Genomic DNA, 26,709 nt, shown 5'->3' on the forward strand with positions numbered 1-26,709 from the left:
CACCCGAGCCGACGGGGAAGGAAAAGGAGGAGGCTGGTGTTGGCCTGTGGGGGTAATGGAAAGAGACTCTTTGAGGAGCACAAATTTAGCGTTTGTTCATCAGGTCGGCTGAGCCTTTGATGAATTGCCCAAACACAGCCAAAGCTTTCCAAAGTCAAACTTCCCCCTAGCCCCTGCCCTACAAACACAGGACAGGGCAGCTCCTCTCCGGCCTCTGATGGGAAGGAAAGGGGGTGGGGGATGTCTGTCAAAATCCAGCCTCCGATGGCTACCTTTTGGTACGGGGATGTCAAATTTCCCTGGGACCCTCTGATTCCACGGTTGGTATGTCACACAGTGCCGGACAGAGAGAGGAAAAATCATGACGCTACATTTTCTGTGGCAAAACAGTCTAGGTGTGAGATCACACACCACTGACATAATACTGTCATTCAGAAATACTGGGAGAGTGCAAAATGAATGGAATTATGGATATTAAGGTACACACATTATCCAAAAATAATAATGTAAAAAAAAKTTGCTTTAGGAGAGGAGACATGAACAGGAACCTCTCCCAACTTTCATCGTCATGCATTCTTCAACGTCACCACCTGTCTTATTTCAGTGGGGTTTTCAACACAGGCTTTACAAAGGCAATGCTGGACGTTGGTCCAACGTACTGCGGCACAAACCTTTTGGTTCCTGTCCCTCTCACCATCGTGAGACGTGTCCAAGAACTCTTGGCAGGCATGGCATCAGCCCGGTCTCTGTGCCAACATAAATGGAATGACTTCATCCTGTGTCATCTCACTCAGCGGCCCAAGGACAAGCAGACTTTCTGACGGGGTTGGGGTGAATTCGCCTCACTAATGAGACTCTGGTTTGGGAGGGCTAGAGTGTGTGTGTGTGTGTGTGTATTTGCCTTACTAATGGGTCTCTCTGTTTTTAGGAGGGTTGGGGCAGAGCTGGCATTTGGACTCTGTCATGCTCCCTACGGAGGGAGTAAACCACTGAGACGGGGCTTAGGTCTCCGCAGCTGCTCCTCCAGAACAGAAAAAAAACGGAAAAGTGTTGACATTTTAACACAATAAGATTTTCACATCTCTCTTCCTTTCCCACCTTGTTCTCTTTTTGGTTTTTACACGGTAAGTGCAGGCCCAGTTATTAGATCTGTTCACAGCTAAGTAATACTACTCTATACACCTCAAGACCAGTACAGAACAGTGCATTAACCTTTCCCAGAATGACTGAGTAATGGCATTCAGCTAGCTATTGGCAGCTAACCAGCTATACGTTGTTACGAGGGTTTAGTAAAGAATGGCAACCAATGTAAAAAGCTGGTCTTGGACTGGTGTAATTACACTTTTACGGGCACTCTAAGACAGTTCTGTGCACTTTMTGATTGGTTAAAAGGCCCAAGAGGTTATTTACCATTCTTGCCAAAATAAGCAATTTCAGGGCTCCCGAGTGGCACAGCGGTCTAAGGCACAGCATCTCAGTGCAACAGTCCCTGGTTCGAATCCAGGCTGTATCACATCCAGCCGTGATTGGGCCAATTGGCCCAGCATCGTCCGGGTTTGGCCGGGGTAGGCCGTCATTGTAAATAAGAATTTATTCTTAAGTGACTAGTTAAATAAAGGTTAAATAAAAAATACACAGGTCTTAAGTGGTTCCAATTAAAAATCACTTCAGCCCTGAAGGCACAACACTTCTCTCTCTTTAAGGCTTATCCCTGCCATATGTAGAGAATGGCTAGGGTCGAAAGTTTGACGGAGCAAACCTTTCAAATTCTTCCCCTTACAATCTTAAGACCAAACAACAAAATTACTGTAAAAGTTAGGCCCATCGAGTTCTCCTGGACCAGACTGGATAGATTGCGAGTTCTCAGAGTGATTTCTGTGGTGAGGGGTGCATTTATCAATGTAAGGCAAAACGTGTGTGTGTGTATGTGTGTGTATCAGGTGTGCAGGTGCTGGGTGTCGCGCTGAGTACCAGCAGAGGGAGAGAGACATGGGAACGCAGCACTGACACCAGCGGGCCACATGATAAATGTGCGCTTTGACAAATGTAGACTATAAATACTCACATGTGTGTACTCCTGTCTGTCACATTCACATGTGGCCCTGATACTGCGGGTGTGGAGGATGGGGTGTGTGTGTCTTTTCACTGTGATAGAAGAGGTGCAGGGGGAAGGGGGGCAGTGTGGGGAAAGGGGGGGCTAATCTCAAAGTCCCTATCCGTAAAGTAAAAACAAATAATACTAAAAGAATCACTCACAAAGAATGGCTTTCTGACAGCCGATCCACTTAACACATTTGAGATGTTGCTGCCCCGGGCCCCAAAACCAATAACAAATCGTACATCAAAAGGACACTGATACTGTACCAGGAGCCGAGGAGAAAGAGGCTTGAGAGCTACAGGTGTCTCCTCACAACTCCCTGTGTTTGTATAGAATGCCCCGGCCCTTCCATCCACCCACTTCACAGCATCAGGGTACGGAGCAGACATGGACATATGAGGGTATGTTTGTGTATGTAAGAGAGTATGTATATGCATACTTATAGGGGTGAAGGTCTGTTTGTCATTTTCATTTTACATGAGAAAACAAGCTGTTATTATTATTATTAAAAGGGTGGATACAGCTTTTTGGCGTCTCCACCAACAATATATAATATCTTCAAAATTAAAACTGGAAAGCYGTCCAGTTCCTAGTCMGACCTGACTTTATTAGCTGTTATGTGCATAAATATTTATAAACAGTGAAAAAAACTCCTCGCCCAGAGAAAATTATGGGGCCCTGCTACAGAACCTGGATTAAACTCCTGCCCATTAAAAGAAGTGGGAAAATTATAGTGACAGGATTATTGAATTACATCATGCTTTGGGTCAACATGCCTCCCCATATAAGGTATTGGAGATGTTTTTTTCTTCTTTCATAAACACATATGCAATACCTCCCCCCCGGGTTTGTGTCACATGTACGTACACACACCAAGGCTACACATCCATAATCAAGCAGGGAGAGTGTTAAGGAACAAGTGAATGAGAATGGCTCATAAACCACTGGCTGGCTGGCTGGCACAGCTGTGGACATGCACCCACTTAGCTCCATACTCAGCCCATTAGTCTGCTAGAGCAGCATGACCAACAACACAGCTTTAACTGGACTAAGTACAACACACCAATTAAAAACCCTACACAGAGACAGATTGCCAGCCTGTTATTTTCCATATCCATCCTGTCTGTTTGTTTGTTTCATTCGTTTCCCTTTGAAGTGTTGATTCCTACTCATGCTTATGCATTCTAACAAAGACATTGTTTGTTTGGAGAGGAGTGTTGGAGGATTCTAGCCAGCGATGACTGGTCTTTGTCCTCTGTTCCATGATGCAATCCATCATTAACAACCGAACATTATTGTTCAGTGATGCAATTATATACACTGAGTGTACAAACATTAAGAACACCTGCTCTTTCCACGACATAGACTGACCAGGTGAATCCAGGTGAAAGCTATGATCCCTTATTGATGTCACTTGTTAAATCCACTTCAATCAGTGTAATCGGAATGGAGGAGACAGGTTAAAGAAGGCTTTTTAAGACTTGAGAAATGGATTATGTATGAGTGCCATTCAGCAGGTGAATGGTCAAGACAAAAGATTGAACGGGGTTATGGTAGTAGGTGCCAGGCGCACTGGTTTGTGTCAAGAACWACAACGCTGCTGGGTTTTTCATGCTCAACAGATTCTCCGTGTGTATCAAGAATGGTCCACCACCCAAAGGACATCCAGCCAACTTAACACAACTGTGGGAAGCTTGGCAGTCAACATGGGCCAGCATCCCTGTGGGGGTGGGGTGGGGGGTGTTCTTAATTGTTGCTAGAGTTTCTTTTTACTGCCATCTACACCATGGCAAAATATCCCTTCTTCTTTCCCCCCACTCTGTGTCAGTGGTAGTAAGTAAGCTGTCCCAAGTAAGCTGTCCCAGTGTTGAGAGGCTCAGTGACCCTGGACTGGGCTTTCTATACCTCTCTCTGCTGTGGCAGCCAGCGAGCGCTAAGCCGTAACCGTGCCAGCCAGAATGATTCTCGGAGTGGAAACRGTTGGAATGAGGGGTCAGGCCCATTCACCCCGGCACAATGCGTTTTGTTGAAGAACTTCACACCTTTGGAGGAGTAATTATGRCAGTAAATTATGAGGATTTAGAAGTTACAGTAAATCACTGTGTTGATCTGAATTATAGGGCCCCATGCTTGCTCCCTCTCCTCCTGGCCAGGGAACAACCTTCGCACACTAAGCCCTATGCCGCCTGCAGTCTTCTGGCCTGTTCATGTCAGTCACACTGATGGCGCACGGGAGACAAAGACCTGCTTTAAGGCCTTTCCAATGGAACCCGGCTGAAGCCTATAGACAGCGGAACCCCGTTTTCATTGTTGGCATTAATTGTGATGTAGGCCTAGTGTACAAAGGATTACAACTTAACAACTAATCTAACATAGGAGAGAAGAGGGGGAGGGGGGGGGAGAAAGGACATCCAGAGTGTGTCTAAAGGAAGGCTGGTAACTTTACTTTTAAAAAGACAAATACAAACACACACGGAGACACACACACAATTGTGTCAGTGTTAGAATGTCAAAAAGGGGGGTAAAAGAACGGAAGAAAGAAAGATGTGCCATAATGGAGTTTTCCAAACAGAGGAGAGAGAGCGCTGACAGAAAGGATGTCTGATCGCTCAAACAGTGTGAAAGATYTTAAATATATATTTAGACAGAAAGTCCCCTTAGTGGCTGCTGTGGGTTCTGGTGAAAACCCCGCCCTATAAATGAGACTTCAGCTTGAGAGATTCCTTTCCCCCAAAAAACCCTCCTCCAGAAATAGCCAACTAGTCCCCCCCTCTGCCAAATGTCCCTTTAGCCATGAGTTCTGGTGAAAGTCTCATTCTCTCTCTGGGCCAGCCATTGTTGTGCAGCCTGCTAAATATTTACTCTTCCCAGCTTTCTGAGAGGAGGATGAGAAGGTCCCTTTGTACTGCAGGGGTCAGAGACACAGAGCTGGTCCTTCCTGGCACCCAACACCAGAACCAGGCATCCTCTAACTTCAATTACCCCCATTAAAACCAGAGGCACAGGCTCTCTGAGAGAGAGAGCGAGAGAGAGAGAGAGAGAGAGAGAGAGAGCGAGAGAGAGAGAGAGCGAGCGAGAGAGAGAGAGACAGGAGGAGAGGGGAACCCCTTTCAGAGTTGTTTATATGGGACCACCAGCAGAACTGCCAACACAATGGACCAAAGATGAGACAAAACAACAGCCAAAATGAATTATAGGGAAGAGTGCTGCCCTAGCTATGAATAGCCTACATCTGCCCTTTGATGAAACCTCTCGGACAGCAAGGAACCCAATAAGGGAAAAGAAAACTCCAATCAGAGTGACCGACCGGGAGTTTCAGAGTTCGGCATCCGTTACTGAACAAATATACTCACTACACCGCCTATGCTGGAGTCAGCGTTGAGGTGTCCAACACAGATGGGATCACTGCCAGAAATAAGCAGTGACTGAGCATTAGGTGAAAAATCTCCTGCTAGGGTTGAATCATTCATGAAGCGGGTAGAGAGGTTGTATGCTTTGTGGGTTTGAACATGTCAAAGCAGAGAGGAGCAGCTCTGGCAACATGTAGTGGGCCATCTGGTATCTAGACTATCAGTTTACCTCAGGGCTCCATTTGTCTGAAACATCCAAGGCCCTTCATGAAGGTCACACATGACTCAATTTACTCAAAGTCATCTTGCCGACTAACAATTGGCAACTATCTCATACTTTCTCAATACATTCATCAACAAGCGCATTGAGGAATGTGTATCAAAATCGACAGATAATAAAAACTTTAAGTAGCCTAGTATATCTTCCTTCCAAGCTGCCACMAATGGGCACAAACAAACTGCTCAAAAGTTCCAGTGTTTCCCCTTGGAGTTCACTGTTYAAAAGCAAATTTCCTGCAATTCTACACATTTTGCAACGGATTATGCCATATTCTTATGCTATCTGAGTGAATCAAACACTATAACAAAATCATGACATTTTGGGAATTTACAGATTCTCCTTGACTCTCTAGTTTCTGTTTTGGTGATTGTTAGTTCTCAAAGATTATCTTATTTAAAATATATATAGGCTCCCTTAACTTTTTACATAGTTTACATCTGGTTTTAGTCATTTAAGTTTACACTGAAAAGTTTTACCATCCCAGAAATTATTATAAAAAATACATAGAAAAAAACTTATTTTTTGGAGAGGCGGCAGCGATTTAGCAGTGGCGGCCCGCCGGTGCTAATTGAATATAAGGAAAACACTGAGCTCGTTATCAAAAAGATTCTTCAGCGCTGGCATCAAAGTGCTTGAGGGCCTAGTACTGTAGATAAAGATTTCAACCCCTTCATAAGCTAATAAACCAGGGTATTACCTGAGGCCTTAGATGATGGAGCAGTTTACAATGCTAAATGATCAAAGCTGCTCCTCGCTGAGACTGCGGCCTTGCCAGAATGTTGCACTTTATAATCGGTGCCTTTCTTCGCAGTCAGACRAGACGGTCAACACAGCTGCTAGGTTCCCTCGCAGGCAGCAGCCATCCCTCGCACTGCAACCCCCACCTACGTACACCCCCACCTCCAACCCCTTAACCCCCATCCCGTCCCCTCCAGCTTTGTCTTGGGTACATAAGTGGGCCTTATTAAGAGCAGAATCATTGCAGCTGTGCAGGAAAGGTGTAGAGCATGCAGCTTTGCTCTGAATCAACACCAGACTCTGACATTACAAAACAAGCCAACATAGCAGACCCAGCTGTTCCATTCTGCTCCTCTCCACCTTTCATACACGCACAGATATTGGACCGCAACACACAGACACTGGCACGCACACAAAAACATACAGACACACCTGTTTACTTGTCTGATAGACTTTTATGAATCAAAGCGACAGTCAAAGAGAAGGAAAGTAGTCAGTCTGGTCTTCAACATGAACTTGGGAAACCCCTCGCAAAATGTAACAGTTGTCGGCTTTTTGACATGGCTCTGGAGGTGGTTCAGTGGTTCAGCAGGGCTGCCTGCATGAGCTGCAGGTAAACATGTTCACCTTGTGCTTCTCACTGACCCAGTTGTAGCAAGAGCAGAAAAAAAACCTTTGTTTGACTTTTACTGACATCTTGTCTGGGCATGCCAGACAGAGAGGAATGGGAAAGGGGGAGAGGGTACAATGGAAAGCAGAGTGTATTCACTGTGAAAAACATACTCAGTGTCTGATTACATTAAAGTTGGAATCATTATTATCCAACAGCTCTTTGAAGACAAAGTACTGGTAACTATTAGTTAACACAAGTTTGTATATTTTAACTAATGGATTAGTCACTTTTAAAAGTAACTAAAATTTAAAGAAAAAAGTACTGGGTATGTACTTGGTTCCGAGGATTTAGACCTATATCTGTTTATCAGTCAAACATGCATAGTGTTGCAAAGTAAATTGTTTTGCTTCATGTATAAGAGGAAAGAGAAAGATGTAGTAAAATGCCTTACCAGGGGAGTGATATTGTCCAACCTAGTGATGTTGTTCATGAATTCAGATTGGAAAGAGCGTCACAATGGGTAAGCTGTAAGAGAGACAAAAAGACCAAATTAACCACCACAGAACAGTTTTTTCTTCCGTTGGGAAATGTGAGGGTCTCTAAGCAAAACTTAATGGAAGTTTTACTCTGGCAATCTCATCATGATGGAGTAACTGGCTCTCAATGGTGATATACTGTACTTCTTCCTTTTTGAACTTGATGGCACAGCATGTTTTATGGCTCCCCAAACAAAGCCAACACTGAGCTGAGCCAGTGTATGCAGCAGACTTTATAAAGAAGAACAACCAGTAAGCATGCTGGAACTTCATCAGTCCCATATAAAATATCTTTCCAACCAACAAAAAACATCCTACCTCGACAATTCCAAAGAATTGTGATAGAAATGTTTTAAATCGACCTCACATAGCCTACCTACTCAACAGAAAAAGAAAACTCCCAACAAAACATCCCAAAAAATACTGATTCAAAACAACTCCCAACTCGCAGGCCTGAAAAACCACCAGTGAGGAAAATCACTTTAATTGGAGGAGAAAGGGAAAGGAGAACGTGACATGTTTCCTTGGCGTTTCAAAAGAGCCTCTCCTCAGGACGCTCTCAAGCTAATAGCTGCTCCCCACCTCAACCACCTTGACCCCCAAGAGGAGGGGTAACAGCAGCCCTGCCACTCTCGCCCCGTTAATAAGGTCACGTGAAGATTACAGACACTGGCAGCAGCAGGGCTGTGGAGCCTCTTTCAAAACAGCCTGCCCACTGGCCAGCTTTCCATCCAACCAATGCTCTACCAAGAGGGGTTTGGAGGGAGGAAGGGGGAGGAGAGGAAGCTATTCCTCCCTCTCCCTCCCTTAACGATGATGCCAACAACTATGTGCCTGGGAAAGAGAGGTCCTGGTGCCAGAGGTCCTGGTGCCACTGACTGAACAGAGCGCTATTGAAAGCCAACATGTGGTCCACATCACCAATTACCAAGGTGTGCTGAGATAGCCACAAGAAGATCAAGAGAACTGTAGCCATTGAAGAAGGGAAATGTGGACAGATTCGTTTTTTGGGGTAAATTGGTGTAAAAACTTTAGGTCACAGGTACATTAACATAATGGGCAAAAATGTGCAGTCTTCAAGATCCTCAAATTGTTTGACATTCCTTCAATATAAATTCAAGATCTTAATGACTTAATTTATTTTCTAAACAACTTAAATTCACACAGTAGACCTAACAGTTCAAAACCTGAACTTCTGACATAGGCCTAGGTCTACATTCACCACAATTCTACATCAATTAAAGCTGCAATATGTAACTTTTTGGGGCAACCTGACCAAATTCACATAGAAAAGTGTGTTATAGATCTGTCATTYTCATTTAAAACAAGTCTATGTGCGCTATTTCTATGCTCCCATTCTTAAGTTCCGTTTTTGCGTCTTTTACAGTGGTTTAGATGGTACAATGATTATCTACACCAGTGGTTCCCAAACTTTTCATAGTCCCGTATCCCTTCAAACATTCAACCTCCAGCTGCATACCCCTCTCTAGCACCAGGGTCAGCGCACTCTCAAATGTTGTTTTTGCCATCATTGTAAGCCTGCCACACACACACTATACGATACATTTATTAAACATAAGAATGAGTGAGAGTTTTTGTCACAACCCGGCTCGTGGGAAGTGACAAAGAGCTCTTATAGGACTAGGGCACAAATAATAATAATAATCAATAATTTTGCTCTTTATTTAACCATCTTACATATAAAACCTTATTTTTTCATCTAAAATTGTGAATAACTCACCACAGGTTAATGAGAAGGGTGTGCTTGAAAGGATGCACAGAACTCTGCATTGTTGGGTTGTATTGGAGAGAGTCTCAGTATTAAATAACTTTCCACACACAGTTTGTGCCTTTATTTAGTGTTCATGCTAGTGAGGGCCGAGAATCCACTCTCACCTACACTACTGTTCAAAAGTTTGGGGTCACTTAGAAATGTCCTTGTTATTGAAAGAAAAGCTAATTTTTTGTCCATTAAAATAACATCAAATTGATCAGAAATACAGTGTAGACATTGTTAACGTTGTAAATGACTACTGTAGCTGGAAACAGCTGATTTTTGATGGAATATCTACATAGGCCTATTATCAGCAACCATCAATCCTGTGTTCCAATGGCACATTGTGTTAGCTAATCCAAGTTTAGCATTTTAAAAGGCTAATTGATGATTAGAAAACCCTTTTGCAATTATGTTAGCACAGCTGAAAAACATTGTGCTGATTAAAGAAGCAATACAACTGTCCTTCTTTAGACTAGTTGAGTATCTGGAGCATCAGCATTTGTGGGTTCAATTACAGGCTCAAAATGGCCAGAAACAAATACCTTTCTCTGATACAGTCTATTCTTGTTCTGAGAAATGAAGGCTAGTCCATGCAAGAAAATGCCAAGAAACTGAAGATCTCGTACAACGCTGTGTACTACTCCCTTCACAGAACAGCGCAAACGGTCTCTAAACAGAATAGAAAGRGGAGTGKGAGGCCCCGGTGCACAACTGAGCAAGAGGACAAGTACATTAGAGAGTCTAGTTTGAGAAACAGACACCTCACAAGTCCTCAACTGACAGCTTCATTAAATAGTACCCGCAAAACACCCGTCTCGTCTCTCAATACAAAAAAAAGTGTCATACTTTGCCCCTTGATACCCAGCGCACTTCTGTATGTTGTAAAAGCGTTACATGGTCGCTGCCCATATCATYGCATAGTGCAGAAAATACAAGAGAGTTCAGGGGCCTTGCTTTAACAAAGCTAACCATTTTCACTGTAGTGTCCAAAACGTATTTCAAGCTGTCAGGCATTCCCTTGGCAGCAAGAGCCTCTCGTGGATGCTGCAGTGTACCCAAGTGGCATCGGGAGCAACTGCTTGCACGTGCGTTACCACTCCACTATGTCTCCCTGTCATGGCTTTTGCGCCATCAGTACAGATACCAACATGATCAGCAGCTACGTTTGGCTACCTACGGACCATTAGTGGAATTCCCGCAAGAGATTAACGGTTAATGTGATTGGATGTTAATTATTTGACTAGGCTACCTGTATTTGACATTGTGTTGTTATTTCGCTGAACATGGTTAAGTTTTATTTTTGGCAGTGAAACGAGGCTACTCAGGTGAGAGAAAAAACTCACCCAAATGTATAGCCCCGTTGGAAAACATAAATGGACTGTTTGRAAARAAAATWGTAAAACAAATGTGTATCACATTTATATTTGGTATACCCCCGACGGCATTGTGCGTACCCCCAGGGAATACCTGCTCTACACTATACTTGCTTGTTTTGTCACAAACTAAAATTAGGCGAACAATTCTAATTTTAGCAACTAGGAAATGGTGGAGCGATTTCTGCATAGTGCATCTTTAAGTTGTTCAACCTGACTTTTTATGGAAACCACTTCTACATTCCATGCTTTTTTCTGTCTCCCAGATATGTAGCCTGCATGTTCTATGCATGTTACTATTTACAACATAGACCATGTGGTCTGTATTAGGAGGGGAACGGAACATCATTAGCATTTGACAAGAAAAACATCTGGCTTTATTTATTAGATCACAAAAAGACAAGCCAAGGTACCAACAAATGCACTAGTTTGCTGAACAATTTGTGAAGTGTAGTAAGAGAGACAATGCTCTATGTCGGCTACATTTTCTTTACAATTCCAGTATAACATCAGTTGTTTCGTGCGGCAAAACTAAGTTGGTCTCTGCTGTTTTGGTACAAAAATGTGTCTAAGATCTTTGAGGGTAAAACACTTCCATACTAATTTAGATGAAGTCCTAAACACAGGCCCAATTAATTCACATACATCCTGCTCACAAATTATTTCCATCTCCCCCTGCCTGGTCACTGAACGGCACAGTCCCAGCATGGTGCAAGCCAATTACTTCAATGAGGCTTGGCTTGAGTCACAGTCAGCACTCATTTCCAAAGGAGTCACTCCAATTCACTGGGCAAGTTCAAAACCATGGAATCACTGAGTCCTGTGTTCGAATCCTCTTCTGAGGAGACACATTTTAGTTTGATGTAAATGGACGTTCGGAAAAAACGAGTGTTCTTTACATTTGAGCTCAATTCGGGGAACTGATCCTCTTAAGCTGAGCAAGAAAGCCTGTTGATTTAGACAACAAAACCATCACCCAAAGTATTTACTTTTGCGATGACAACACAAGGGGAGGAATTCGGGCAATGACTGTTTATCACAGGCTAATTTCCTTTGAGTGAAGGGCATCCTCAGACACCAGTGTGTCTCCCTTACTCCCGCGCCTCGGGGTCTGATAGGATCCTCTGGTCATGTTTAACACAGGCATTCCGCCGATACATACCCGCACAAATCCCAGAGCGGCATTTGTCAACCATTGCCTTGGCAACAAAACCCCAGGAGGACAGAAGAATATAGAAAWATAACAAATCACCCAGTCTGCTGAAGGAGAATGAAGGTGGTGGGGGTTCTAAACAACTAATGACATGAGAAAACTGTTCACTTCTAAATCATAAGCGTTGCTTACATTGGAGTTTCCAATGGCCTGAATAGATTCCAAAAACTCTCCTTGTTTTTAGTTTGAAGACGYCGCAGTATTTGGTCTCCTCCACCACTGAGTAAAGGTAGGCCTATGCCTATATCAACTCCTGAAAGCTTTTGTGGAAAAGACGGACTACCATTGAGGAAAAAGTAATCCCCTTTTTGCTTTCAAAGATCATTTTCCCATTTTTGTTTTACATGTGAGTAATGAGTCATAGACATTTGGATTCCTGCGGGCTTACTGTCTTATTCTATTCAACGTGGACGTCTCTCTCAATTGTATTGGATCAAAGTTCAAATGTTTTTTTCTTTCAAAAAAACTCCAAAAGCCAAAGCAACCTCTGCTATAGGATCAACTATACTGAGCAAAAACCCAGGCAGGCAGCCTTGAGAGAACATCTCCCAGGATCTATGCCAAGAATGACTCTAGCACTTCTCTTCCTCCCCTCCATTCGCTGACTTTTGCTCTGAGCATGCTATGCTGCGAATTTACATGCAAGCTAAACTCAATAAGTATAACAAAAACACTTGAAAGAGCACTTAAGATGCATTTTCCTAAAGTGCTTAACAACCAAGGACAGGGGGAAAAGCAAAGCCCAGAAAGCAGATTAGCAACCGCTGCCCTTCCTGGAGAGCTGCCAAGAAACATCTCTGCGCTGCGCCTTATTTCAGCTGTTCAATTTCACGCTAGATATGTAAATTGCTTCTGAAACTCACACTGTACACCGTATGGGACTAGGTTTTAGGACAGGAAGAAATAGGATCGGATGACATGGGGATATCAACATGGGAAATCTGCAGTGATGAAAGCACAGTGGGGAGAGGCAACACCAAAGCAGGCTGAGTAATCCTCTAAACAAATCAAATAATGGCTGGATGAAAAGGGGGAGTAGCAGACACCCTTTGGAGTAAAATCAGCCCTAAAACTAAATCCCCAGTATTGAATCTGTGAACTACTGAAATACCTCGAGACCAACACACACACACACACACACACACACACACACACAACAAACACAGACACACACACACAGACACACACACACACACCTTCATTCTTTAGTGGGCGGAACAGCTATCAGCAAAGTTGCCTATGGATTATCTGTAAAGATAAAGACATGAATGGAGTTACCAGACAAGCAAATATTGGGTCTGGGAACCATTCTTGTCTCACAATGCCTACTAGCCTATATCATTATCAGGTGACATATCATCATTTTAACAGGAATTTTGAAGGAAAGGCACACAAATCTACATCTCTGCCAAACCCGGAGCTCTCATCAAAAAGCAAACGACTTATCAGCTTAACCGCCCCAGCGTTAATTTTTCCACCACATCCAGAACAATCAACAAACCATGACACATGTACTATTAGGAAGCCAATGTTAGGTCATGGCCTAGGTTATGTGTACTGCTCGATTCAAGTTTAATATCAAAAATCTGAGTGACTGATTTACTAGTTATCCGCTCCCACAACACATACACTTAGCTATCTGTTTTTCTCACACAGCAAGGCTCCCATAAAAGGGTTCCCAAATATCTTTGCAGTGAAATTACAAATAGGTGTCACAACGTGTTCATTGACATGGAGCGCCCTGCAGCTGTTCCTGTGCATACTGATGGTGTTTGTGTTCCCAGGAGATGCAGACAAAGCGCTTCCAGGTCGTCCTCTAACCTGCCTTCTCATTACTAAAGGTCAGGATATTTGAACACAACAATGACCTGCTGCCTCTAGGGACTCAGGGGGCTGCGAAGCTCAGCCAGAGGCAGTGTTTGACTAAAGGTTCTCAATCCAACCCATCCTTCACTGCTCACTTTCATTTACTGTGGTCGTCCATCTTAAGTTGGCCTAAGACGTCGTACCCCTGTCGCCCATTCTATTGTGACATAAATCCTCCTCCCGTTACCCTTCTAAGGCACTTATTAGGCACTTAATGGTAAGTAATCACACATAAATTCCAAATAAGTGCCAAAGATAGATTTAGGGCGCTTGGAGGGTTTTGTCCCAGGCTGTTGTGTTCACTCAAACCAGACCAAAAGATGAGATTGGGTGGAAACTCAGGGGCACGATATATTTCCTTGGATAAGGGGGCCTAATAATGACTTCCTGGCATCCTGCATTTAAAGAGAAAACAAAACGCAAAAGCACCCTACACAATGCTGCGAAACAGCATTTTACCGAGGCTTCTAATACTAGGACTATACTGCAATCTGTTTTTAGGGTTATGGAAATGTAGAGGCGAAGTCAACATCTGGTTTTCGTAGTCCACGCCTCTGGCCTGACAGTCTCTCTGACTCAATCAAGGAGAGGAACCATTTAGCAACGCTCTGAGGCCCAAAAACGCACCCCTCTTCTGCCTGTCTGTCCCATACTCCCTCCTTCTGGCCCTCTACTTCAGGAACATGTGAAAAATCCCAATTACCAGGAAACCCGAGAAGCACACGTGGTTGTACGTGAACTTGGAATATGCAAAACACCGGGGCCGTTAACAAGAGCCATGTTGAAATGTGATAGACTGCGTCAGCAGGTCGTAAAACCCTCTCAAGATCAATGTAATTATGGAAGCTTACACACAGACTTTCCGGATAAGCGGGAGGAGAGGTTTGCACGTTCTTCCAACCCCTTTAAAACCAAACAAGTGGAAGGTTTCCCCAGCTGCCTTCCATCAGCTACAATAATAGTGAATAAAAAACGTCCAAAACACCTGGAGGAGGGTGTCAACAAACACCCCTTATTCCAGGCCAAAGTGATGCACTCCATAAATCCTTTTGATTAGCTACAGTAGCGTGGCTAGGTGCCACTTAAATCAAACCGAAAGGGGAAGTCGCTCTGACCTTGAGCTTTGGAAGTGTCATTTAAGTGATCATTACAAAAACAAAGCTGGTTCTGTTTCTGGACGGAGAGAGGGAGGGAAAGAGGCGGCCCTGGGGGATGAAATTCAAAGCATGGTTACGAAAATAACACCCATTGTTGGAAGCCACCATAATAAAAATGGGGATAGACCTTTTAGAATATTCTTCAATTTTTTTTCTCCAAAAATAACAGGAAGTTCATATTTCCACACTCAAAACAACAGATGTAATGAACCAGAAGGGTTTTGAATTGATTAACCAGCGATGGTGACCAGTGACCTTTGAGAAGTTTCTTGTCAAACAAAATGACCTGCTCTATATTAACAAAAATGACAGAGTAAAATAGGAAAATATTACTTTCAGAAGTGAGCTCTAAAAACAAAGTTGAACTAAAATGATTTGAACACATAGGCCTACTCCATCATTGTCTTCAACTGGATGATCAATGAAAAAGCCACAACTGCCAAGAATAAGAATGCGATTGATCAAGCTAATGGCAACCAGTGGATTCACTGTGAAGTAATAAAAGAAGAGGTGATCCAGTTGGTCTCCAGGGGTCCATCCAATCCCTGTGTTTACAGTACAGGAGGGATGGCATAACTCAGGCCTGGGTATAAGCAGACAAATCACAAAGGCCAGTCTCCCGTTCTAACGCTTGGTAGCATGCCAGGTCCACAGAGAAAAAGAGAGGGTGGCCTGGCCTGCTGTAGGAATCGCTGCAGATGGCTACATGGTTCCACAATAGTCTAATGAGAACAGATGCAGTGCCTAAAGGCGGGATGTGATAACCTAGAGGAGCCCACGTCAAGGGCACCAACAGGGAACAGTCCGTCAGCGTTAACCCTCACCTACGAGGAAATGAGCCGTTCTTCCCTGTTATCACTTACGTAGACATGGGTGGACTGAGGAGAGAAAGAGAGGAAATAAAGTCAAGCTAAAGTCAAGGCCAAAAGGCATCATCCTATCAGGTTACCATTAAACTACTATTTCCCTTTACTGTTCACTCCAAATTCTGATATCTGGAGGAGTAGGAGGATGAGATGAATATTGCCTTCATTTAACAGGGTACCCCATTGAGAACACATTCTTTTTTTACAGTAACTACCTGGCCATCTCTGGAGCTCAGGGCTGGGAGAAAGCAAGCAGCTCCTCCACTACACTACACTACACAATCAGGGTCCAGACAGAGCATATAATGGGGATTGAAGAGCTGCCAGTGCTCCAGAGAACCCCATTTAGTAAACACTGACACAAGGCCTTGACTGTGGTTTAAACAGAGCTCCCTCTTTAACGAAAAAAATAACCCCAAAGCCGGGAGCTGGGCAACGTCATGTCATCCACTTTACTGAGCGAGGCTGAGCTGCCGTTCCAGCAGGAATCCAAAACAAAATCAGCATCAGTTTAACGCAGTACTAAAAAAAGAGAGAAGACCTTTGAAGTTCTGACTGTTACCCTTACGGGCTACCATTTTCCCCCAAAATGTTGCCTTTTATTGAAACCTGTCTGCTGAACGTGCTTTTTATCAATCGCTAAACCACATCCAAAAATATTTGAATTCCATTGGTTGATATATAACATTTCTGGTTGTCCATCAATCAAACTCTAGCAAACAGTCAGCTCACAGTAGTGAAATGAAACACACAGTTTCAAACCACAATTAAATAAAATACTTCAGTTCAACGAAAATATTGGCTACCGCTATCAAAACCAGTATTCCTCTGAGGGGATGGAACGCAAGCTAAATCATTTGTTTGGCAGTCGCTGTGCCTTTTAACTCAATGTATGGATAGGCTCAGACTTTACAAAGGTCTCTGTTGACTGAAACAAAATAAATGGATTAAGTTGAACCCAAAGCCTTCCCATCCCAGTCCCACCTTCTGCATGGTGACCAAATCAGCAGGCCCTCAGGGGGACTTTGGGCCCTGTCCAAGACTCTTGCGTACAGAGAGCCACTTCCCACCCTCATGGTTCTCTCTGGTTTGTGTCAGTCTAATGAACAGTTTCTYAATTGTTTGGAGCCAAGAACATGGAACTCTGGGAAGATTTACAGCACAGAGAGCAAGGGGGAATAAAATCCCACTCCTAGGTTCTGGCCAGCGAATACGGCTTACATTTGCAAATTTTTTCAATTTATCTCTTATTGAATTAAGAGTTCAGACTCTTGGACGCCTTTCAGTAGAAAACGTAGAGGACTAAAGCACTGACATTTTTCTTAAAGGCTTCAGCTCAGATGTGATAAATGATGGGAGCCTGGTTATGAAAGAGAAGTTTCAGGCTATGAATCAGCAATGGAGAGGGCAAACAGGTTAGGGCCCCGTCTGGCCACGATAAGAGCAACAGCAGAAGAGGCCTCTGCTTTGGTTGGGTCTCTGACATGATCATTAGGACCATGTTTCCATCAACACAGTTTCTGAATTCTATCACTAGGCATATTCTAATTGGTCTCCATGGTATTACTGGGTCAGCCCGGATGCCAAAAAGAACCAACGAATGACGGTTCAGTCAAACAACGCAGGTATAGTGCAGAAATTCCATTGAAGAGGTCTACTGGGAACAGACATTTTCAGAAAATATCTTAAAAAACAAAAATAGTTGGATATTCATTGAGAGTTCCGCCATTTTGAGACTACCAGATGATATATTAATGAAATTATTTGAAAAAGCCTATGTAACTTCATCATTAGTTTCACCAAACTGAGGCCATCTCATGATSATCTATACTCAAGCTAATTGCTATTTTGAAAGTCTGCATGTGATGCTGCCGTTTGACTCCGGCACACAGGGAGTGAGAACAGACTTTGGGCATATGTCTCCATGCTTTAGCTGCTGGGGCCAACAGGCTCTCTAGGGTCCTCCATATACCCACATAGACCCAACTGTTTTGGCAGAAAAACCAACGACAGTAATCAGAAAATGCATCCCTGACCCTGTCACCAAACACCTGTTCCAAACATGCTTCCCGCAAGGGGAGGAGGATGGAGGGCTCTCAGCCTCAGGGCAGCTTTTTGAACCCAACCTACTGACCGATCAACCTCAAGTTTATTGATTTCTATAAACTATGACTACAACTCCCCTATTTTCCCCCAATGCTGAGCAAGGGCGAGTAGCCAAAAGTATGTGCTCTTTATGAACACATTAAGTAGTGTCACGTTAATAACATATATATTAGCTAAGGATTAATGACACATTGACAACGGGGTGACAGAAGCATGACCGAAAATAATAAGGGCGCCTATTTCGTCGCTTATACACATCGGTTAATTACAAGTGAAACTATATCGGTCATGCGTGCATATCAAGGGGAGGATTCATGATATGCACGCATGACCGATATAGTTTCACTTGTAATTAACCGATGTGTATAAGCGACGAAATAGGCGCCCTTATTATTTTCGGTTCCAACAGGTCTTGTTTGTGACTGACAACGTCACGCATTTTCATATCTGAGCGAGGCGCCCATCCTGCAGACAGGCTCATCCCCTCAAACCACAGAGGCAAGAGACAGTCCTCTGACATTGGAGTCCAAATACCAAARTATTTTCCCACTTTGGTTTACTTTATTATTGTTCTTGTTTTTTTGTTCATTTTTAGGCTCATGATAAGCAGGSAGTTATGGTGCACAGKTTTTTTTATTTATATTGATGCATCATCGGGAATTTAAGGTCATCAGTCTCAATGTAAACGGATTGGGGAGTGCCATCAAGAGAAGTAAGGTAATAGCAAAGATGAAACGGGAGAGAGGTGACATACTATTCTGGCAGGAAACTCACTTATCMACACCTGAACACGAGAAACTCAAGAAAATGGGATATAGGAATAGKTTTTTTYTTTTTTTCTTACTAAATGGGAAGAAGGGGAGTTGCAATCTTGATCCCAAATTCAGTTCATTTTGAATTTATGTCAGAAATGAAAGACAAGGAGGGTAGATTTATACTTGTTAAATGTAAACTGGATAACAAGGAAGTTACATTTATTTAATGTAAACGCACCCCCGGGGAATGATATGGTCTTCTACAGGAAGGTGTTTGATTTAATTGCCACAGAAACCTCTGGCACTCTTATCTGTGGAGGAGATTTTAACCTGATTTTAAACTCAAAATTTGACAACACAAATCAAAATAGGAAAATTTGTCTACTTGCTAAAAAGATCAATAGGATATTGCAGGATTTAGGACTGCTTGATGTATGGCGTGACATCCACATGACAGGTACGGAATAGACTTTTTACTCAGCCCGCCACACGGAATACTCTAGGTTTAGACTACTTTTTCATGTACAATGCAGATAGACACAGCTTAAGGCTTAAGAGTAACTTAGCAGATCATAATGGAGTTTACCTTACTCTACACCTTGATAGCAAACCAAGAAATACTATATCGTCTCAAATAAAACTGTGAAGGACCTCGGCGTTACTCTGGACCCTGATCTCTCTTTTGACGAACATATCAAGACTGTTTCAAGGACAGCTTTTTTACATCTACGTAACATTGCAAAAATCATAAATGTTCTGTCCAAAAATGATGCATAAAAATGTATCCATGCTTTTATCACTTCTAGGTTAGACTACTGCAATGCTCTACTTTCCGGCTACCCAGAGAGAGCACTAAATAAACTTTAGTTAGTGCTAAATACGGCTGCTAGAATCCTGACTAGAACCCCCAAAAATTATCATATTACTCCAGTGCTAGCCTCCCTACACTGGCTTCCTGTTAAGGCAAGGGCTGATTTCAAGGTTTTACTGCTAACCTACAAAGCATTACATGGGCTTGCTCCTACCGATCTTTCCAAATTGGTCCTGCCGTACATACCTACACATACGCTACTGTCACAAGACGCAGGCCTCCTAATTGTCCCTAGAATTTCTAAGCAAACAGCTGGAGGCAGGGCTTTCTCCTATAGAGCTCCATTTTTATGGAATGGTCTGCCTACCCATGTGAGAGACGCAGACTCAGTCTCAACTTTTAAGTCTTTATTAAAGACTCATCTCTTCAGTAGGTYCTATGATTGAGTGTAGTCTGGCCCAGAGGTGTGAAGGTGAATGGAAAGGCACTGGAGCAATGAACCGCCCTTGCTGTCTCTGCCTGGCCGGTTCCCCTCTCTCCACTGGGATTCTCTGCCTCTAACCCTATTACAGGGGCTGAGTCACTGGCTTACTGGTGCTCTTCCATGCCGTCCCTAGGAGGGGTACGTCACTTAAGTGGGTTGAGTCACTGACGTGGTCTTCCTGTCTGGGTTAGCGCCCCCCCTTGGGTTATGCCGTGGCGGGGATCTTTGTGGGCTATACTCAGCCTTGTTTCAGGATGGTAAGTTGTGGTTGAAGATATCCATCTAGTGGTGTGGGGGCTGTTATCTGGAAAAGTAGGTGGGGTTATATCATGCCTGTTTGGCGCTGTCCGGGGTATCATCGGATGGGGCCACAGTGTCTCCTGACCCCTCCTGTCTCAGCCTCCAGTATTTATGCTGCAGTAGTTTATGTGTCAGGGGGCTAGGGTCAGTCTGTTATATCTGGAGTATTTCTCCTGTCTTATCCGGTGTCCTGTGTGAATTTAAGTACGCTCTCTTGAATTCTCTCTTTCTCTCCTTCTTTCTTTCTCTCTCTCGGAGGACCTGAGCCCTAGGACCATGCCTCAGGACTACCTGGCATGATGACTCCTTGCTGTCCCCAGTCCACCTGGCCGTGCTGCTGCTCCAGTTTCAACTGTTCTGCCTGCAGCTATGGAACCCTGACCTGTTCACCGGACGTGCTACCTGTCCCAGACCTGCTGTTTTCAACTCTCTAGAGACAGCAGGAGCGGTCGAGATACTCTCAATGATCGGCTATGAAAAGCCAACTGACATTTACTCCTGAGGTGCTGAYYTGYTGYACCCTCGACAACYACTGTGATTATTATTATTTGACCATGCTGGTCATTTATGAACATTTGAACATCTTGGCCATGTTCTGTTATAATCTCCACCCGGCACAGCCAGAAGAGGACTGGCCACCCCTCATAGCCTGGTTACTCTCTAGGTTTCTTCCTAGGTTTTGACCTTTCTAGGGAGTTTTTCCTAGCCACCGTGCTTCTACACCTGCATTGCTTGCTGTTTGGGGTTTTAGGCTGGGTTTCTGTACAGCACTTTGAGATATCAGCTGATGTAAGAAGAGCTATATAAATACATTTGATTTGATATTTGGAGACTTAATACAAGCATGCTGAATGATCCAGCATTCAAGGAATGAATAAAGACAGAATTGAACGTCTATCTGGAGAATAATGATAACGGTGAAGTATCTCCTGCTACATTGTAGGATGCAGCTAAGGTGGTTATTAGAGGAAAGATCATAGCCACATCTCTCAAGAAAAAGATTGAAGCACAGAAACTGCTGAAATTACAGGAAACATTAAGAAACTTAGAACRATCTCATAGTCAATACAAAGACCCTCTTATATTACCAGAGATTCAAAAGGTAAAACAGGAAATTGACCAGATTTATAGAGAAGAAGTGAAAAAGCATTTGATTCAGTGGGATGGGATTACCTATTCCAAGTTATTGAAAGATTTGGTTTCAACAAAGAAGTGATACAGTGCATCAAATCACTGTATTCATGTCCGACTGCTATAATAAAGATAAATGGACATTTGTCACGAACGATAAAATTAGAGCAAGGGACAAGACAAGGCTGTAATCTTTCACCCATGCTCTTCTCCTTGTACCTCGAACCATTAGCACAGGCAATAAGACAGGATCCAACCTTAGAGGGAATAACAATAAGACAGTACCCAACCTTAGAGGGAATAACAATAAGAGGCAGTGAACATAAGATATGCATGTATGCTGATGACRTTCTGTTATTCCTTTAAGACCCAGGCTCAAGTGTACCTAGATCGATGAATGTTTTACAAACATTTGGAACATATTCAGGGTATGTGCTTAACATACACAAGACCCAAGCCCTAGTATATAATTATACCCCACAGGACGAGCTGAAGAGGAGGTATAACTTCCACTGGACCTCTTCATCCATGAAATATCTTGGAGTAAATTTATCAAAAGATACACCCAAACTTTATGACGTGAATTACGATCACATCAACAAGAAAATATATGATTACCTGGACAGGTGGAATTCACTTCCTTTGGATCTTAGTAGTAGATTTGAAACAATCAAAATGAAMATCCTGCCGAGGTTACTGTATTTGTTCCAATCACTGCCCATAGAAATCCCACCTAAACAGTTTAGGGACAAACGGATACCAAGGTTTATCTGGAACAGTAAGAGACCAAGAACTAGATATACAACATTACAATTACCAAAAAACAGTGGGGGTATGGGCTTACCAAACCTAAAATATAATTTTGTGTCAGTCCAATTGAGACCTCTGGTGTGTTGGTGCAATTCACAATACGAATCCAAATTGAAAGACATGGAGACTACTTTGACAGAGATACCCATACAGTCAGTTTTGGGAAATAAGGACATGGTCATAGAAATATACAATAGACAAAATCAACGGATTAATTTCTYTCTAAAGACATGGTTTAGGGTAGTTAAGCAAAATYATTTAGACAGAGAGATCAACCTGCTGAGTTGGCCMGCATACAACCCCAGCTTCATCCCTGCAATTCAGGACAACAGATTTAAACAATGGACGCAGAAAGGCATCACATCATTCAGTACAATTATAAGGAATGGGGACCTAGATAACTTCCAGGACCTAAGTAAAAAAACACGGCTTGGATAAACAAGATTTTTACAGATACCTACAAGTTTGACACTATTTCTTAGGGGAGATAAAAATGATTCACCCTCGAGCACCTCTAAAATTAATCCAAGTATTCAGTAACGCATACAACTTGRGGAGTAACAGAAAAACTCTCTCAAATCTCTACTTGGGTATTCAATTCTCAAAGAAACATTCTACAAACTATATTAAAAAGAAATGGGAGGAGGAACTTGACATTGAAATAACTGATGAAACATGGTTGAACATATTAGAGACTCAACAAAGCTCCACCAACTCAAGATCATGGAGAGAATCCTGTTGGAAGAATGTTATACGTTTCTTCATAACACCTAAAMTGAAATCAAAACAGACTGGCTCCCTACATCCTTGTTGGAGAGAATGCGGTCTATCAAGGGTGGATCACTCTCATATCTTTTGGTCCTGCTCCGCAATCAAAACTTACTGGGGAGAAATAAAATCGAACATTGGAAAAATAATGGGATTTGACATAGAACAAACATTAATTTCTTTGTACTTGGGTGAAATACCTGATAACTTACACAACAGAGAAAAGTACCTCTTGAAGGTCCTACTGGCAGCCAGTAAAAAGGCGATCACTAGGAAATGGCTACAAAAAGACCCTCCCACCGTGACACAATGGATAGATATTGTAGAAGAAATACACCATATGAGCGTATGACCTTTTGCTATAAGAACTCAAGAGGAGAGAGGTCAGGAATACTGAGGAAAAATGGGTTTCGTACTTGAAAAAGGTSTAATTCAAAGATGATGTCAATGTAACTAATATGATGAATGTATGATGTGCGCTGTAACTGCCAKATCTTTTTTGTTCTTTTACTTTACTTTATTTGTACTTTCTTTGTGTTCCTCAATAAAAACTAAGTATTATTATTTTTTATATTTTTTTAATAAATATGACTACAAAAAAAGATATATCCATTAGCGTGAAACCTCAGGAAATAAACTTCCTCTGACAATAGAGGCAAAACACAATCACTTCTAAACTTAAGTTTTATTTTTAAGTTTGTAAAAAGAGGTAAAACCCATGCATCCTGAAGTCACTTGGAAATCAGATGCAAGGTGCTGAAAGTGCCTCTTTAGTGAGTTACATATTCCATATGCACACCATTACTCAGCATGGCTTCCACTGATTCCTATGGGGACCTGACCTTTTACCATTCCTCACTAATGGGCTCTCACACCACCTTTTCTCAGTTTGCTGGTGCGTGTGTGTGTGGTATGTGTGTGTGTGTGTGTGTGTGTGTGTGTGTGTGTGTGTGTGTCATTGAGGTCAATGATCCTGTTAAGATGTTACAAGTACAGTATGACAAATCAGTTTAGAGCTCTTTCCATACTGGAACAATAACCTACTGCATATCCGATATGTTTGCAAAAACTTTGAAAGAATGTAAATAGCAGAATATCTGCTACCGGAGTTTTAGGTAGAATATTTAATGCAGGGAATCAATATAAAACGTATTGAAAGCGTAAAACAAAAAAATGGTTCAAAGAGAGTCGCATCTTTCTGATCTCTCTTTGAGGTCAGTCCACCTGAACTGCATTATTTATTTCCCCCGCTTTTTTTCCTGGAGAAAAGGGGAGAGTGATGGTTTGTAGCAATGGTCAATGTAAAAGTCAGATTGCCATATATTACAATAATGTGCTCTGACAACTCTATTGACTCCAGTCCACATTTTTGGGGAAATAAAATAATGGAACTAATACTCAACACCTGTTCCTTTTCAGCATCCCCAGTATATCAAATATGCAAACAGTGACAGCTGTGCCGCAGACTGAGATAGCAGAACCGGGCAATGCGAAAGACAGCGCCATGCGTTGTTCTCTGTGCTTTATCTTGTGGACCCAGGTCAAATAGCTGAGAACAGAGTGTAATGGTTAAGTCAGTAATATTTAACATGTGGCTTTTGAGGAACAGCACGCACTATCGATTTCTCCCATCTAAGCGGAGATGCAGAGAAGCAGCCCTATCAGCAGCCTGGCTTCAATTATGCGCTCCATAAAGCCCAGTGATAGAGCTGGTGTGATGTACAGCCTGGTAGATGCCAGGATCCATCCCATCCACCGGCATGCCTGCTGACGACACACATGCCATCGTACCAGGTGAATGCTAAGGCAAGTTTAATACAGAGATCATCAAGCTAGGACAAGTTTATGGGTTAGTGAGGTGACGGTGACAGTGACAAGATGGTGCTCTTTCTCTCAGTAATAAGGACAGCGTCTAGAAATGAATATCGTAAACTTCAGACTAGATTTCATGGAGGGATTCATTAAACTGTAACCAAAGGTTAAAGACAAGTAGATGTGAAAGCAGTTAAAGGGACTTTGGAATTCTTCCACATTTAGGACAGGAGAGGAAAACAGCTATAAAGAGTGGCAGTTGAATATAATACTATCAGTTATAAAATGTATCAATCCAGTTCCACTACCTTCAAACCCGTATTTAATCACAGTCCAAGAGCCTCTACAAAGAATGGTGAAATGACTCAGACTTAAGACTTCCGTTCAACTTATTTTGTATGTATTTGTCATGCAGTCAATAGCTACTTTGCTGAGGTCAAAGTATCACTAAGAGTAGGCTTTGCCTCCAGAGCCACTGGCTTGAAGTTGAAGGGTCATGAACTTACAGGGGAACTTCAGGACGACTTGACTAAGGCCTATATACAATTGAACTACTCCAATCTCAGTCCCATCTGACAGATGAAGTCATGCAATCTTACTCATTCTTGGTATTTCCAATAACCAAGGGATATTTCAGTAGTTATTCCAATCAGTTCTACTACACAAAAGACTGAACTCTATTACTCTATGATTTTTACTTCAACAGCATTGGGCTGCCAATGACTAAGTGGTTAATCCAAGCCCTGTTTCAGTTTGACGTCTCTACAGGGAGATTAGACAAGGCAATGTGTATGACTCAAGTGGGAGCAGGGATTGGATTCGCCCGTCTCTCTCTCATCTAAATGAAAGAGCCAATGATGYGTTATAAATGGTAAGAGTGTAAGTCAAGCCTTTAGTGGAACCAACCAGTCTGTTTTACCCATGTCACCACTAGATGGAAGATGTCAAAACTAGACAAATTAAGTTAAACCTAACTTCAATGGGGGGCTACTGAAAATGACAGAGGCACCCACAAGAGCCTTTTCTTATATTTCAAATTACAGTAAGAGCACATTCAGCAGACAGGTTCTTGAGAATGCTGATAGCTCCAGATCGCCACTGGGGCATATTCACACAGTAAAAAATGAGGCCATCAGCAGGTGTCCAGCCCAGTTGTCCGAGGATGGCAGGGGTGGAACAGGGTTTGGAAAGTGACCCTTCCGAGATGCTCCTCCTAGAGGACAGGACATCACTCAGATAGTCCAGACAGAGGAACAGTAACAGTCTATATGTGTTCTGAGCTGGAGCTGGCCAAGCATGCTAAACTCAAGAGGAATTTACAGTCAAGGCCACAGTCCACACAGCAGTCAACAAAGTTGCAGTTGTCTTTTATGAGGATGAGCCATTCCAAAGCCCTGAACAGCTCAATTTAACCATAAGAGTTTCACCGGGATATATTAGTTATTCATAAAACATCTATTGACGGATTAAATAGATGAGCAGATTCAAAACAAATCTTCAAAATAAGTGGCTCTGGTGGTGATTTACTCTCCCTCTGATAATTGAAACATGGATTCATTGATTACGCTACAGGCATTTTAATGTTTGACATTCCACAATAAGACACAATCCATCTTCCAACATATAAAAAAAAATGAACTATCCTTTGACATACTTCATCATTTGGGTCACATTTTCTTCAGAGCACCTGGACACTCAGGCCTCAGTGGATGCAGCATTTTAAGGCCTGGGGCAGTAAACAGGTCACAGTTCCCTTAGGACCACCTCCAGTATCTGAGTCTGGAAAACTTTAACCCCCCCTATCCTATCCACCAGCCAGGATGGGCTCCCCTCCTCTCACTTAAGTCCCTCACAGTCCCTACAGC

General features: G+C 42.8%; 1 protein-coding gene across 1 annotated transcript in view; it reads right to left on the minus strand.

The window, feature by feature from the left end:
• The window catches only part of LOC111972631 (protein dispatched homolog 1), a 70,587-nt gene that overhangs the window by 37,672 nt on the left and 6,206 nt on the right, over nt 1-26,709 (minus strand). Inside the window, exon 3 of the mRNA XM_023999644.3 lies at nt 7,531-7,604. The gene's annotated coding sequence lies outside the window, so the exon portion shown is untranslated. The remainder of the gene's footprint in view (nt 1-7,530; nt 7,605-26,709) is intronic.

The sequence above is a fragment of the Salvelinus sp. IW2-2015 genome, linkage group LG14 (genome assembly GCF_002910315.2).
Source record: "Salvelinus sp. IW2-2015 linkage group LG14, ASM291031v2, whole genome shotgun sequence".
Lineage (NCBI taxonomy): Eukaryota > Metazoa > Chordata > Actinopteri > Salmoniformes > Salmonidae > Salvelinus > Salvelinus sp. IW2-2015.